The following is a 15,906-nucleotide window of genomic DNA, read 5'->3' as shown; positions in this document are numbered from 1 at the left end:
CTTCGTTTTTCAAGTTCCGGTCCTAATATTTTCCTAAACTTTCTTCTTTTCTTTGTGTAGTCAGTGACCTGTATGTGGCCTGTTCTCTGTACTTTCACTTTGCTGTGCATTGTGTTGCGTGTCTGCCCTCTTGCATCAACAGTCACTGGAAGTGATCAGACATGATTATTTTTATAAGTCTTTTTTTTATTTTTATTTTTTTTTTATTATAAGTGCTTTGTGTGGCATCAGAGTACTTCTGGACTTCTCAATTTAAAAATCCCTTCTCCAAACTGCCATGGAAACGGGAGAAATTCTTTGTGGAGCATATTAATGCATTAGCTGCAGCCAAGAAAAATAAAAAAAATAAAAAAAACCTTTCAGTTCAGCTTTCATAACTGGTGCATGCGCTGTTGGGGGTGCGTGTGTCTGGGTCCTGTAAACTGAAATGCCTTGTTGATGAGAGACGTCAGGAGAAAACGGCCGGCCTGGTTTAATCTTATAGAAAGGTTAACTCGAATATAAGTATCTCAAAAAGCATCTCAGTATCTATAACACATTGATCCATTAAGCAGATGGACAACAACAACAGATCACCATTTCAGGCTCCAGTTCTGTGAGACAAGAACAAAAAGCTACATACACAGTATTTGTAGTGTGTGTCGGTGTGTGTCTGTCTATATAGTAGGTGGTTTTTGATAAATGTATATAATTAGTGTGCAGAAATTAAAAATCTACAAATGTCATTTTAGAAATATTTTAATCTACTATATATACTATGTGTATATATGTATGTATATATACATACACACACCTATCTATCTATCTCTCTCTCTCTCTCTCTCTCTCTCATATATATATATATATATATATATATATATATATATATATATATATATAGGTGTGTGTGTTTGTGTAAAGGCCCAGGAGAGGTTGTACTTCCTCCGTCAACTGAGTAAGTTCAACCTGCCACAGGATCTGCTGAAACAGTTCTACACTACCATCATCGAATCCATCCTCTGCACTTCAATTACTGTTTGGTTCAGCTCAGCTACCAAACCTGACCTCAGAAGACTACAGAGGGTAGTCCGGACTGCTGAGCGAACCATTGGCACAACTCTCCCCACTCTCCAAGACCTGTACTTCTCTGAGCAAAAGGGAAAAGACAATCACTCTGGACCCCTCACATCCAGCACACTCCCTCTTTGAACTGTTGCCATCTGGTCGACGCTACAGAGCCTTGAGCACCAGACATAGGAACAGTTTCTTCCATCAGGCAATCCATCTGATGAACACTTAACAAACATGGAACACACACTATTTACTTAAAACATATACTATGTATATTTCAATTGAACATTTCAAACTTGTACATTTGTACACAAATTGCCCATATTGTATATTTCAATTGCTCATTTCACACTTGTACATTTGTACACACAAATTGTCTATATTGTATATGTCATTCTGCTACACTGTGGAGCTTCTGTCACTATAACAAATTCCTCGAATTAGAATTCAGCAGAATCTGATTCTGATTCTGAGCTACAGATACAGACAGTAGTTTGAGCTACAGAACAGTAGTTTGAGCTACAGAACAGTAGTTTGAGCTACAGAACAGTAGTCTGAGCTACAGAACAGTAGTTTGAGCTACAGAACAGTAGTCTGAGCTACAGACAGTAGTTTGAACTACAGATACAGACAGTAATTTGAGCTACAGACAGTAGTTTGAGCTACAGACAGTAGTCTGAGCTACAGATACAGACAGTAGTTTGAGCCACAGATACAGACAGTAATTTGAGCTACAGACAGTAGTTTGAGCTACAGACAGTAGTTTGAGCTAGATACAGACAGTAGTTTGAACTACAGACAGTAGTTTGAGCTACAGACAGTAGTCTGAGCTACAGATACAGACAGTAATTTGAGCTACAGACTAGTCTGAGCTACAGATACAGACAGTAATTTGAGCTACAGACAGTAGTTTGTGCTACAGATACAGACAGTAGTCTGAGCTACAGATACAGACAGTAATTTGTGCTACAGATACAGACAGTAGTCTGAGCTACAGATACAGACAGTAATTTGAGCTACAGACAGTAGTTTGAGCTACAGACAGTAGTTTGAACTACAGATACAGACAGTAATTTGAGCTACAGACAGTAGTTTGAGCTACAGACAGTAGTTTGAACTACAGATACAGACAGTAATTTGAGCTACAGACAGTAGTTTGAGCTACAGACAGTAGTCTGAGCTACAGATACAGACAGTAATTTGAGCTACAGACAGTAATTTGAGCTACAGACAGTAGTTTGTGCTACAGATACAGACAGTAGTCTGAGCTACAGATACAGACAGTAATTTGAGCTACAGACAGTAGTTTGTGCTACAGATACAGACAGTAGTCTGAGCTACAGATACAGACAGTAATTTGTGCTACAGATACAGACAGTAGTCTGAGCTACAGATACAGACAGTAATTTGAGATACAGACAGTAATTTGAGCTACAGACAGTAGTTTGTGCTACAGATACAGACAGTAGTCTGAGCTACAGATACAGACAGTAATTTGAGCCACAGCCATATGGTAGCTCTTGACTCCGCCTCTTTGAGCAATAGCGCCGTTACAGTGAGTGGAGATGTACAGAGCTCACAGCCAGCGTTCACACTCACACGCCTGAGTCTAAACCCTGCTTCTGCTATTTTCTCCTAACAGAACGGTGAGTACTATTTAATCTTCACGTGTCCCTCATTACTCAGTCAACTTTTCACAATTTCTATCATTTAATTCGCAGACATTTTTGCGCAACAGTGTGTAACCTAACGCGTATGTATGAGCCGCAGCCTCAGTACCTTTGCTAGCTGGCTAACAGTTAGCTCCGTTAACTAGCTGTCATTCTACCCGAGCTAGCGATCAGGAACATTCACCTTCAGCGTGAATGTCTTGTTTATATTACACACCTTAGAAATTGAGGGAACACTGAATACTAATAATCCGCTGTAAGAACTTATGAAGTTTGGATACTAAATAAACGCGACCTGTGTGTTGCTAGCTGGCTAATCAGAGTCCACTGTACACACAGGCTCAATGCCAGAAGGTCACTCATCTCCATTATAGGTGCAGGACAACCGAGTAGCTCGTTCTGTTTACTGTATTTGTACTCCATTATTCAAATGATTTATTCCAAAATATGTTTTATACCTTTTTAGATAGTTAAATAAATCACTTACAGTAAATTTCCTTTTACTTCAAGTGTCCATAAAGCTAACGTCTATGTTAAAAATGGGACATAATGAACACATCAAGTTTATTCAAGTTGATATCACTGTTTAAAACTGATCTTTTAATAAACTCACAATATGCGTTTTGATATATATATATATATAGTGGATTTTCTTATTAATTATTATTAATGAAAAAAGTTAAAAATGTAAAAATATATATATTATATAAAAAACTGTATGGAAGCATGTTAATATTTAATATTTATTAGTTAGAGATTTTACATATTATTTACATTGTTCATCAGATTTTTTCTTTTAAAATTTCCATCTCATTTATTTATTTAGGTATTGATTTATTTTATAAATATAAAAAAATCAATCAGCCATTACATTAAAAGCAGTTGAGGGAATGAAGGCTATTATTATTATTATTATTATTATTATTTTATTTTTTTTTATTTTGTAAAGATGGACTGGATGGTTTTTGATAAAATGTTATACTTAAATTTATGTACTTTATAAATGTTAAAATTGTCAAATTGTAAACATTAAGTAATACGTGATATTATTACTATTACTTTTTATAAACTGCTAATTTGTTTGCAAACCTGTAGACCATTGACAGGTGAAGTAAATGGCACCTGGAAAGGGATGAGAGATATTAGGCAGCAACAGTCAGTTCTCAAAGTTGATGTATTGGAAACAAGAAAAAAGTAAGGAGAAGATGGCTAAAGACACGTCAGCGTATCTCCAAAACAAGCTTGTGTCTTGTGGCGTGTTCCCGGTATCAAAAGTGGTCTAAGGAAGGACAACAGGGTGATTGGTGCTCAAGGCACATTGATGCGTGTGGAGAGAGAAGACAAGCCACAGGCTGTCTGGTCTGATCCAGCAGAAGAGCTGCTGTCGCACAGATGTCTGAAATTGTTGATGCTGGCTTAGATATGTAGTGATATTTATTTAGTTATAAAATTTTGTTATAAATATACCCTTATTTCATAAATATAAAAAGGTATGGTTGCAGATATTAAGTACTATTTTTTTCAATGCAGCATTACTGAATTATTATCTTTGTTTACAAACCTACTTGTGATGCATATGATAGAAATGTTTTCAGGTTTATCCCAAATCACATGCTTTTGCACTATTCTGCACCACAATGTAGAATAAATACAACCAGGCACCTTTGCTGAATGAGTAAAAAAAAAAAATTCAAGATGGCCAGTGACACTCCAGTGGACAAGACAGCTTACAGATGTTTTTTAAATTAGCCCTCGCTGTGGGCCTTTTTTTATTTTCAAACAATTTGAAAAGTCACTGTTTTCCGCTTAAGCTAGCGATGTCACATTACTTGTATTTGACATCAAAAGGGAAACTGTTCTTTCCAAGATGATGCTACCCTTCTAACATTCAACTACATTATAGAGTACACAATGTAAGCATACAAGTTTTATACCATCCCTAATAACAGCTTTAAATTAATTTGCAACATGTCATTATCTCTGTAGTAACTGCATCCACAGGGCTCTTTGCATTTTAAAAACAAAGTAAAGGTGTGTGTGTGTGTGAACGTGTGTGTGTGAGAGATTAAGAAACAAAAGAAAGGCTGCTGCGCGAATGGCTGTTTGTTGTGTAAGCACTATAACATAAACGATAACAACGAGAAACAAACTGACTGAGAAACTTCCCGCAGATGTTCCACTATGTTAAACGTAGCTATAAACAGAGACGAAGAGTGCATTCTTTTGTTTTAATAAACAGAACTTTGTAATCATCAGCAAATTGCTGTGATGGAAGGGGAATAAAACATGTCAGCATATACAGTTTTGGAAAATAATCAATAATCAGCTTCACATCACCATGTTGAGTTTAATCAAAAAATGTGTCATTGGTAAATAAGACTGGAGTATTGTACGTTTGTCCTGGCTTCTGTGATTGACGTGGTGTGTTTGTACTCATCATAGAAAGTGCCTTGCCTGTCCGACACAAACATACTTGTGTACTTCACACTAGCTAGTGAGAAACGTGATAAAATCAGCCCACTTAAAGGAATTGTGCTTTAGGCAGTTAGTGTTGAAGCGTTGTAAAATATCTTCTGTTTTTGTTGTGGTGTCAGAAAAGCACCTTACAGTTATGCTCACAGCTGTTACACAGGAGACCTGCATGTGTCTTGAACAGTACATCCTTACAGCACTGTGTAATAAGAAATCAGGCGATTAATCTTAAATTAATATAAAGTGAGCTGTAATATATATTTCATCTTTAATCAAGCCCACACTCCTTCATCTGAGGGAGAATTAAGGATGTATTTATGTCTGTTGAGAATTCAGGATGTGGCAGTGAGAAATGTGCCAGCAGGTATGTATTATTAGTCGTATATAAAATTTCATGGACGATTTGCCTGCTTCTGCTGCATTAATGTGGCTTTCATTTGTTGGGCTCAAACATGCTGTTAGTGCAGGTCATAGTGTTAGAAATTCACAAAGCATAAGGTGTTTGTGAACGCGCACACATCTCTTTGTGCTGCATACATTGCCGTTAACCCACTTTCCTTAAATACTGGGTGAGGAAATCTATGAAGCTGCAGCATTGCTGTACGATCCATGGCTGCAGCTTGGAATATGGATCACGTACAGCGTGGGGTCACGTCTTTGAGCAGGACACACTTCACTCTCAGTTAGTCTCATGTGACACCCGAGGGCATAGAAATATAAAAGTCACGAGTGGTTGTAGCTTTATGTCCTTTATTCATACAGGCCTGTTTATTAGTGTGATGATCTGTGTTTTTGTTCACTGTGTTAAGCATGTTTTGCTCTATATTTCTATTCAGAATGTCTTTTAGCTGTAGTGTAATAGAACTGAGAGGTCAGGTCAGGGATATCTTTATTCACATTTAGCTGTTTCCTCCAGAGGACACCCCCCCCAACTTCAGTTGTATCACAGAGTAGATTATGCAGAGTGTGTCACAAAGCAGCTTTAAATCTGGATGTAGCTCTAATAAGAAAAAAGCGGCAAGAAAAAAACAAACACTCTGACACGACATGAACAGAACAGAACAGAAGAAAATCTAGCCTGTTTTGGGTGACACCAGATAGTGGGATTTTGAGTGTTACAGCACCCACCGACCCCAAGACCGGTTCACAGCAATAAATATTGGTTGAGCACAAGCAGCACCCTCATATTTGAGACAGAGAATATTAAGGCCCAGCTCATGCAGTCAGCTTCACTGCATCTTCTCTTTATCACCGATCCTGGTGCTCAAAATGATCACACTGTCCTTCAGGATAGGTCATGATCCATAGGCTTAGCCCTTATGTTTCAAGTTACTGAAGAGAAAAATCAAACGAGTTTTCCCTAATGGTGAAGACATAGCTTTAAGAAACACAACCTAAAAGGAAAAGAATAACAGACACAACCTGGGCCAAAGTACCTTTTCAAACTAACTTGAACAAAGTGCACTTCTTAACAAAAATCAAGCCTGGATTTAAAAATAATATAAATGTTAATGTTAAAAATAACAATATAAAATCAACTCAGTCAACGTATTCAGATTTAAACATATTTAAATCTGATTACGTTGACTGAGTTGATTTTATATTGTTATTTTTAACATTTTTTCAATATAAGCGGTTTGTGTTTCAATGTTCCAGCATTTTGTTGCTCTTCTCACTCCGTTCTGTGTAGCGCTGAGGAATAGCAGTGTCAAAAACTATTTGTGAGTCAGTAAGTCATAAGGATCAGCTTAAAACCATAGTTTCCAACTGGTTTGGTGTGGTATTATTTCCTTGACTAGATAAAATGTCATAGCATCACTGATATCTTTTCATCACTTTTCGTTTTTTTGTAAGCTGTGCCATTTTTTTAGTTTGTTTTCACACAGTTTCTGGACACTTGCATGCTTTCTCTGTGTTATCAGATCACTCTGTTTGGTACATGTCCTTAAAATTTACTTTAATTATTCAGTATATAAAAGCATCACATCATCCATCTCTGTTTATTAGCAAATTGAGAATATGAGAAAAAAACCCCACGAGTGCATAAAGTGCTCCTGTGATTGTCTGTGTATCCTGTGCGACTGCTTACTACGCCGTACGGATGGGTCAATGCTTTAGACTGCTAAAGAGCTCAGGAAAGTACAGCTACATTATTAGAACTGGAAACTTTCCACATCTGTGGGTTGTAATTCCTTTTTCAGGTTTGATTTGATTTGTTCATTAAATCTATTGATCTACCATATTATATATATTAAACCTTTTTCTTTTCTTTTTTTAATTTGTATATGAAATGTATATTTCAACATAACATGCTCCAGTTGGTTTATAGATTTCATGTATTACCAGCATGTGCTTCTCGATCCCAAATCCTGCCAGCTGCTCAGCTACACACAAAAAACCCGACACAATCTGACCATAGGTAAGAAATATTTGAAACAGTTTCATGCATTTTGCCAAGTACAGAAGACAAGCACCTTTTTTTAATGGATCAGCATCACACAGTTATGTGGAAACACTATTTTGTGCAACAGAAATAAATCTAAATTTGAGTTGGCTCAGGTTTTACGGCGGATGCAAGCTGGTTTCTATCCAGGCTTGGGAACGGCGCTGGCTGATGCAGCCCACACCTGGCTGGGTTTTTCCCCTGCTGCCATGTTGAGAAAGCAGGCTGCTTAGCTGCTAAGCCACCTGCGGACTGTTTCTCACTGCCTGTCTCAGTGGACGTTCAGTAAAATCCAGTTGAATCATCGATTTCTTTTTGGCATTTGATGTGCAGGGTATTTTGTTAAAGCCTGTACTCTGTCCAAGCCAAGCTTATATAATTTATTACTTGATGTCCCCTGATTACATTAGGCTTGGTGACTCCACGTTAGATACGCTACTGTAACACTTTACTGTAGGTTCTGAATTCATATGAAAGATTTTGCTTTCAGGTCTTGTCCCTATGCCAATACATCATGCTGAAACCTTTCACGTTAATTGGATCCTGAACCCATCGTGCGCAGTGTGTTTCAAACACTGGCACATCTGAGTGCAGTGTATTTTCTCAACCAGGTTCATGGTGTGGTCTCCCATGGCTTGTTGTTACTCTCTTCATATCAACTGATATTGTCATCTCACATACCAACAGCCTCCCTGGGCAACAGCTTTGTGCTCTGTGTTTTCTCACACCCCACACTTCCTGTCTGCTTTGCTCCTCAACGGCCTCCATCACTACACTGGCAGCTTCTATTTCTGGTGTCTGGCCAGGAAGCAAGGTGGGATTGAGTCGAGGACATCACCCACTCGAGTGGTGCTCATCTGCCTGTTTGGATCATGTCATTTCCCAGTATTACAGGCTGCAGTGTTCTCCAGGGGACAGTGGACAGGCATCAGTCCGTAGCAGAAGGCGAAAAATAGATGATTTGTCATGGCATAATCAATTTTCATTAGAATATCTCACTTGATTGTGGTTATACCTGCTGATGACAGACCTAGATCAAGAACCAAACAGGACCTTGGGGAGATGGTGACTCTCTTTCTTTGTTGTATCACAAAATACTTTTTTAATTGTGCTCTTAAATGCACTGATACCAAACACATAGTTGCAAAGCTAGGCACATGTCCAGTATGCATTAGGGATGAAACTAAATACAAAGACATTGTTCAGCATGAACAGATAATATTTTCTAAACAAAGGTAATTACAGATGGTAGGAGATGCACTCTACTTTTAGTGCTTGTTTCCAACCTCTCAACCTACCTGCATACAAACCTACATATAAACAATGACTCACCGGATGCGTTTACAACATTCATTCATTCATTCATTCTAAAATTATTATAGATATTTGAATCCAGGTTTTAGGATGTTTCTGCATATGCAGTGTTTGTTCCATGTCAGTACTTGTCAAATAGCCATGTACATAAAATACAACAAAGTTCAACTATTGAACATAAACAAAGACTAAACAAACTTAAAGGGGCAGTCAGGTTGGTTCGGTTAGTCGGCAGGGCAACTGATGAAGTGCCCAATCCACAGCTTGACCTTAAACTAACTACTGAATTCAGCAGATGTACATAAAGATTCGATGGGCGGAAAAACTAAAATTTTACATTTCCAGTTGCACCAATCTTAGAGGAAAGGTGTGTAATATTTGCTTGGCTAATGTTAAAGGCATCTGGATTGTGTATTGTGCAGTTAGTGAACACACAGCATGGTTTACTGCTAGGAGGAAGATGAAATTAGCATACACTTTACACCCAGACATGGATGAGTTTGTTTTGCAAAGGAAGACATTAACATGTCCTTATTCACTCATTTAGGAAAGATCATGCAGCTTGTATTGGCCTCCTGTTTTAAAGTGCGGTTTGGATCAATGTTGCTGCAATTTTTGTGGTTCTGGTTCAATATGTAAGGGGAAGATTAACTGCCTCGTTCATCTGTGACCTGAGGAAACATTCTCATGTTGACATTTTGTCCTTAAATCAATCTACCAGACCCACAGATTATGGTTCTTGGTAATTCTTTCGAATGCTGTTTCCCACCAACTGGATGTGTCTTAGGAACTGCGACATCACTTCCTGCTCTCATGGCTATTCATTACAAATGGTCTATAGGACTAGTTGTTTATTAGGTTTTATAGAATGAAGAGTGATTTGCACAGCTAGTTTCATGTAACATTTCTCAGTTGCTCTTTTAAAGGAGTTTGTGTTCCTGCAGTTGTGCAGCTCAGTGTTCCATCACTCATTGATACTCGCTGGGTTTTCAGTGCCTTCATAATCTCAACACTGAGAGTCAGCTCGGCTTGTAAGCTTGGCCTGGCAAGTTATTCTTTGGAAGCGATCTGATGATTTTTTTCCCCCTTCTTAGAATAATCAGCCTGTTGAATGTTATTCTGCTCTGTTGTTAAGAAGCGATAGCTCTGTTATCGAAGCCATACAACACAAAAAAGCAGACAAAACAGTGTATGAACGAAGTGTTGTTTACTACAAATATACATAGCTTCCAAAAAACATTCTTTTTTGAATTTCATTTTCATTCATTCATTCATTTCACTCAGAAATAACTGCAAGTGCATGACTGCATCTCAGAATTCTGTAATTGATATAATCTCTGTGGAGGTTATTGTTTAATTAACAGTAGAAAATCTGCTCCCTGAAAAAAAAAGAAATCCCAATTTAAGTTATTGGCTTAATCTTTTTTTTGCCTTGAGGTTCTATTAGAATTGAAGTGGCTGCCTATGACTGCTGTGATTTTAATTCAGTCTGAATCTCCTGAAAAAGTCCTTATCTTCTGTATTTAAACAGTTTCTTTTAAATGTCTGAGAAGTGTGTTAACGCAAGTGCATACTGCATGATTAAGTGTTCTATGCAGATAAGCTTTGCTGTGATGTCAGTCTGCAGTACTTTACACAAATACACAGCTCCTGTGTCTTGTCTGCATAGATAAGTTCATGACACTTTCATAAGTTCAACATTGATAGTGGCACGAACCTGCGCAAATATGAAAGCTTTCTAGCTACCAAAATCATTTATTATTTACATCCCATTTCCTGGATTTCTCAGCTGTCTTCACAGACCGGGCACCAAGCTGTCCAGCTCTAATCCTGAGCCTTCCAGTAAACACAACAACTTTAGGTTCTTATATATCTTTAAAGACATATTTGAATTTTTTAGAGTGTATCATAGTTTATACTCTCCAATGTGTCTCCTAGTTAGATCCCTTCTCAAAGTCTATTGTATGGTATTATCCAGAACGGTTACTTGTTTAAGGAGGTTTCATTGTAAGCACCTTTAACAAGAGCTTTGTGGTTGAATTTTGTACCTAATTCTGGCAGCGTCGTCTGCAGTTGTAATGGAAATGCAGTGGTATTTTTAAGAGAGCAATTTGTCCTTGACTGATCGACTGAGCATGAAGGAGGAAGGGATAAATCCCCCTTGCTGTGAGAAAGACCTCAGCGTAGATATGAGTTTGACCTTCCCTCAGACACACAGTTGTTTTACCTCCACACTACCCCAGCACATTGGCCATCTGTCTCTGGGTGAAATGTGTGGATGTGATGTAGGTCATGTGCTAGTAAAGTGATCCTGACTACAGCACGATCTGTTAAATATTACATGGACTTGCAAACATCGAGTTGTGTCTAGTCGCTGCGGCACTTTATATCCTCGAACGCCGTTATGCAGACAAACCACCACCATAAGCAAACGACTGTTCTATCGTGTCCTGTGAATGAATGATTCTGGTCAGTGAGCACAATAATGCAGAGTTTAGTGTTTGTTTATCTACACATACAAAAATGTACATACCGTACATACAAGGGATCTTTCTTCTACACACCCCTGTTAAAAAGGCGAGTTTTTTTTGTGATTAAAGATTTTTTTAAAAATCCAGTTAAATCATATCAGAACTTTTTCCACCATCAGTGTGAAATAAATTAATGAACACGATCCAAAATGTTTTTAGAGGAAAAATGAAAACCATTACGATAGCCTTGCTACACAACCCATGTGCGAACCCTTTTAACAAACTAATACTTTGTTGAAGCACCTTTTTATTTTTACACCACTCGCACATCTTTTTGTTTAAGAGTCTATCAGTGTGGCACAATTTGGCTTGGCACATCTCTTGTGCACAGCCCACGTCTGTTCACCACATTCAGGTCTAGGCCATTCAGGTCTAGGTCATTCAAAAACACTCATCTTCCTTCAGATCATTTATTGAATTATAGGTATATGGTTTAATTCATTGTCATGCTGTCATTTGTAGATATTCATGATTCCCTCCACCTTAATAAAAGCCACAGTTCTGGCTGAAGAAATGAAGCTGTAAAGCATGATGCTGCCACCGCCATGCTGCACTGTGGGTATTCTTTTGGTGTTACCTTTTGGATATATGGAATTATCCCCTTTTGGTTTTGGTCTCATCAGACCATAACACATTCTGCCACATGTTTAGAAAGACAGAGAGGAAAGTAAGTTACACCTTTCAATCTTAATGATCTGAATAATAATTGTGAACATTTCCAACATCTATAAAGAAACAAAAACTTTTTTTTTTTTTGTGTGTGTGTCTTGTATTTCGAATGCCAATATTTATTTAATTTTTCATTGTATTTTTTGTCATGTGTCAGGAAATACCTAAAACGTGTTTCATTATTAAGCAACAACTTGTTTTTCACTATCATTGTTTCAATTGAAGTAAAGAAAGAGAAAAGAGTAAAAGGTTAAGAGTCATTTTTCAGAGAATTGCAAAGCTGATTGAGTTGGGAACTGGAAACTTGCATACATGGATTCAGGCGATGTTTGTCTATAGACAATGAAATAAATCTGCTTCCGGAGACAATCATGAATGTAAATCATGGGCCTTGGGTTTAACACAATATTTATTAAAAAAAGATTCCACAAGGAAACGACATACTACAGTGAGGTAATTAACTATTGTAAGTAACAGTGAGGTAAGTAACTATTGCTGCTAGGCAATAAGCAGTAATTCTGACGACACAAGTTTTTTTTGATCTTGACTCAAGATCATTTCCAGTCTATTTTTAAAAAGTTTGTCATTAACAATGAAATGTTTGTTTTGACCACAGAAACGCAAGAGACTGTTTCTTGTTCACCCAACTGTGGCTTGTATATTATACAACACTGTCAAACATTAACATAAAAACCCTAACTGCATTGCAACCGGTTCTGCTGTGTTGACACTGTGGACATCTCACACCGAATTCAATAGAATACACTTCATCACATACATAGTTTCATCATTCATCTTATTTCTCAAACAATATATTTGCACATGCCAAAAAGATGTTTTTATCATGAAAGCAGCAGAGATATTAACAGCAACCTATAAAGGGCTGGGCTAATAACATCTGTCAGGGTTCATTTAGTTTCTACAAATCACAGACGGAAAAGAAAAGACTGAACTGAATTCACTTCTGTTACAAATGGAAAGAAAAATAATATTTGGATTTGGAAAAGATTATTTACAAAAATAAATGTGTTATTAATTCATTTAAAAAATGATCTCCTCTTTGTGGGTTGTCTTGCTGTTGGTGTTGCACTGTAATGTTCAAGTGTTCTCTTCATTTTGGGGAGCAGTGTAAATAAAACACCTTGTGCGTCTGTAAAACATAATTACATTTCACAATTAATATAAATTCCGTTAACGTGTTCTTCAGTTTGCAACTTTCACAGTCGGCTGGAAATATACCACAAAGCAGTGGTGTGTAAAGTAAATACACTGAATTGCTGCTACACATCAAGCAGCCTTGCCTTAAGCCAGTGTCTAAAGCACTTGTGCTGCTGAAACAGTTAAATGTACTTCATCATTAGATTAGATTAGATTCAGCTTTGTCATTACGCATGTACAAGTACAAGGTAACCCTCATACTGTAGGGTAAAGAGACTTGACTTGCTGCTTTATCACAAAGCCTGATAATCTCCTGTTGGAATGAGAAGTTTGTTTATTTGGCACATTTTATTTTAGACTTCCTGAACATCTCATTTGTCCCTGACTTGCGGCCCCGAGACATGTTTCTGTGATGATGCTAAGTCAGGTTCGGGGCTGAGGTTTGAAATGCTGTACGGTGAAGAGTGTGCGCTCAGAGGAGTAATTATGCTTCTCTCTGATGCCACCGGCAGCGTACAGCCTGGTTACTATGGTGACGAGGAGAAAAGGATGGGCTCGAGCTCACCGTTAATCAGACGGGCTGCACTGATCAATGTGGACTTCAGGAGAGGAGAGAGTCTGCTCTTCTGTATGTGTGCGCATGTGCAAGAGTTAAATGATGACAGAGTTTTATGGATGGAAGGATGGAATAGGTTGAATCGGCATGGGCTTGTGGCTTGTAGATGGGCTTGTGGACAATTAGTATAATGAATCATTCATTTAGAAGTAATTACTTATAGTAAAGCCACCTTGAGTCAGGTAGAGAAAGATAGTAAGAATGATTTGCTGGTTTTAAATGGGTAGACATTAGCTCAGAATAAACATGGCAGATATGGCACTGGAGTTGTTGCTGTTGTTTTCTCTTTTTCTCACATCTCTATAAGCCTCTGTCTGCTAGCACTTAGAGCTTTGCTTCTGCTAGATATTTCTACTTTACATTTACGTCATTTAGATCATGTTGGGAAAATGTACCTGTAGAGACGATTACGCCTCTGTCTGATTGTGGGTGTGGAAGGTAACACTGACATAAACAGTAAAGTGAAGAAATTCATTTCCATTTACTGAGTATTCTGCTACATCTAGTCACACTTGATGTCTACAGTAGATGCTTGATATCATTTACAAATGACTGGAAAACTGCTTAGTTTCCTCTTAGTTTTGGTAGAGTATCTAAATTGCTATGGAAATTCCTGTCCATTAAGTGAGTCGTCTTTGCACTTACAGTATGTGTTCGGTCTTCCTTGAATATTGGATACAGTGCCTACAACAAGGTAGTTTTTTCACCATTTTCACTGTAGTTGCATCTAAAAATGAGGCCAGATCATCCTCCATCAGCTACCATGCTTCACCAAAAGCTCTACACTAGCTGAAGGGGCTCAGATGGAGACCTGGCTCTGAAAGTACTCTTTCAACCAGAGCTGCTCATGATGGTAAATACTCTGTCATAGGGCAAGGATTTTGTTTACATTTAATTTAGCTTTAAAGGACAGCAAAAACAAGTATGGGTTATTCTCACTACATTTTATTACCTGTCCCCACACAAGAAAACCTCATCGTTACCAGTTTTTAAATTTGTTGTTCTGCTTTCTACTTCGCATGAATTACTCAAATGGCAAAGCTTCCATTTTATTTTTAGCTTATTAGACATCAGACAGATTATCCTTCTAATCCTAATTCATGTGCCGGTCATTAGCTGGTTGTTTACATTTTGCCTCAGTTTAGTTTTGGCTTTATCATGCAGGCTTTGCTTCTCGGCACAAATCTGCTGAACTCATGAATATAATCTGATCGGCCTTAACATAAAAACCTACCGCCTAATATTGTGTAGGTTCGGTTTGTGCTGTTAAATGACTATGTCCCAGGTAAGTGACACACGAGCACCCAGTCATCCACGTGATGTAAAAGACAATAGGATCCATTAGACCAGTCCACCGTCTTCCATTACCCCATGCTCCAGTTCTGATGCTCGTGTGCCCACTGTAGGACATTTTGGTGTACATGAGTACTCCGCATGAGTACTCTGACTGGTCTGCAGCTACACAGCCTCATACACAGTAGGAACTGTGGAGCACTATGTGTTCTGACACCATTCTATCATAGCCAGCATTCACTGTTTTCAGCAATTTGTGCTACAGTAGCTCTTCTGTGGGAGGGCACCAGACGGGGCTAGTCTTCACTCCTCTAGCCTTCTGCACCCATGATCCTGTCACTGGTTGTCTTTCATTGGACCAATCTTGGTAGGTATTAACCAATGCTTACTGGCAACACCCCACAAGAACTGCTCTCTTTCAGATGCTTATTCTTGATTTTTCCTGTTTCTAACACATTGACTTTACTATCTGACTGCTCATCTGCTGCCTAACATATCCCACCCCTTGACATGTGCCACTGAAACAAGATAATCAAATCTCATTCACTTCATCTGTCAGTGGTTTTAATGTTATGGCTGATCAGCGTATAGTCTAATAGTTCAGAGGTTTTCCATCTATAATTTGCTGTTCTTTTTTCGTTCCTGTGTTGATAGTGTCGATAATCAACCATAAGACCGTCAGCATCACTT

General features: G+C 38.0%; 1 protein-coding gene across 3 annotated transcripts in view; it reads left to right on the top strand.

Annotated features, from left to right (window-relative positions):
• The first annotated feature begins 2,550 nt into the window (after positions 1 to 2,550).
• The window catches only part of ndrg3b (ndrg family member 3b), a 49,553-nt gene continuing 36,197 nt past the window's right edge, over positions 2,551 to 15,906 (top strand). For all 3 annotated transcript variants that reach the window (XM_060893821.1, XM_060893820.1, XM_060893819.1), the window contains exon 1: positions 2,551 to 2,696. The gene's annotated coding sequence lies outside the window, so the exon portion shown is untranslated. The remainder of the gene's footprint in view (positions 2,697 to 15,906) is intronic.

Source organism: Tachysurus vachellii, chromosome 19 (assembly GCF_030014155.1).
Source record: "Tachysurus vachellii isolate PV-2020 chromosome 19, HZAU_Pvac_v1, whole genome shotgun sequence".
In the NCBI taxonomy this organism is placed as follows: domain Eukaryota; kingdom Metazoa; phylum Chordata; class Actinopteri; order Siluriformes; family Bagridae; genus Tachysurus; species Tachysurus vachellii.
This window is presented reverse-complemented; position numbering and strand designations above follow the sequence as displayed.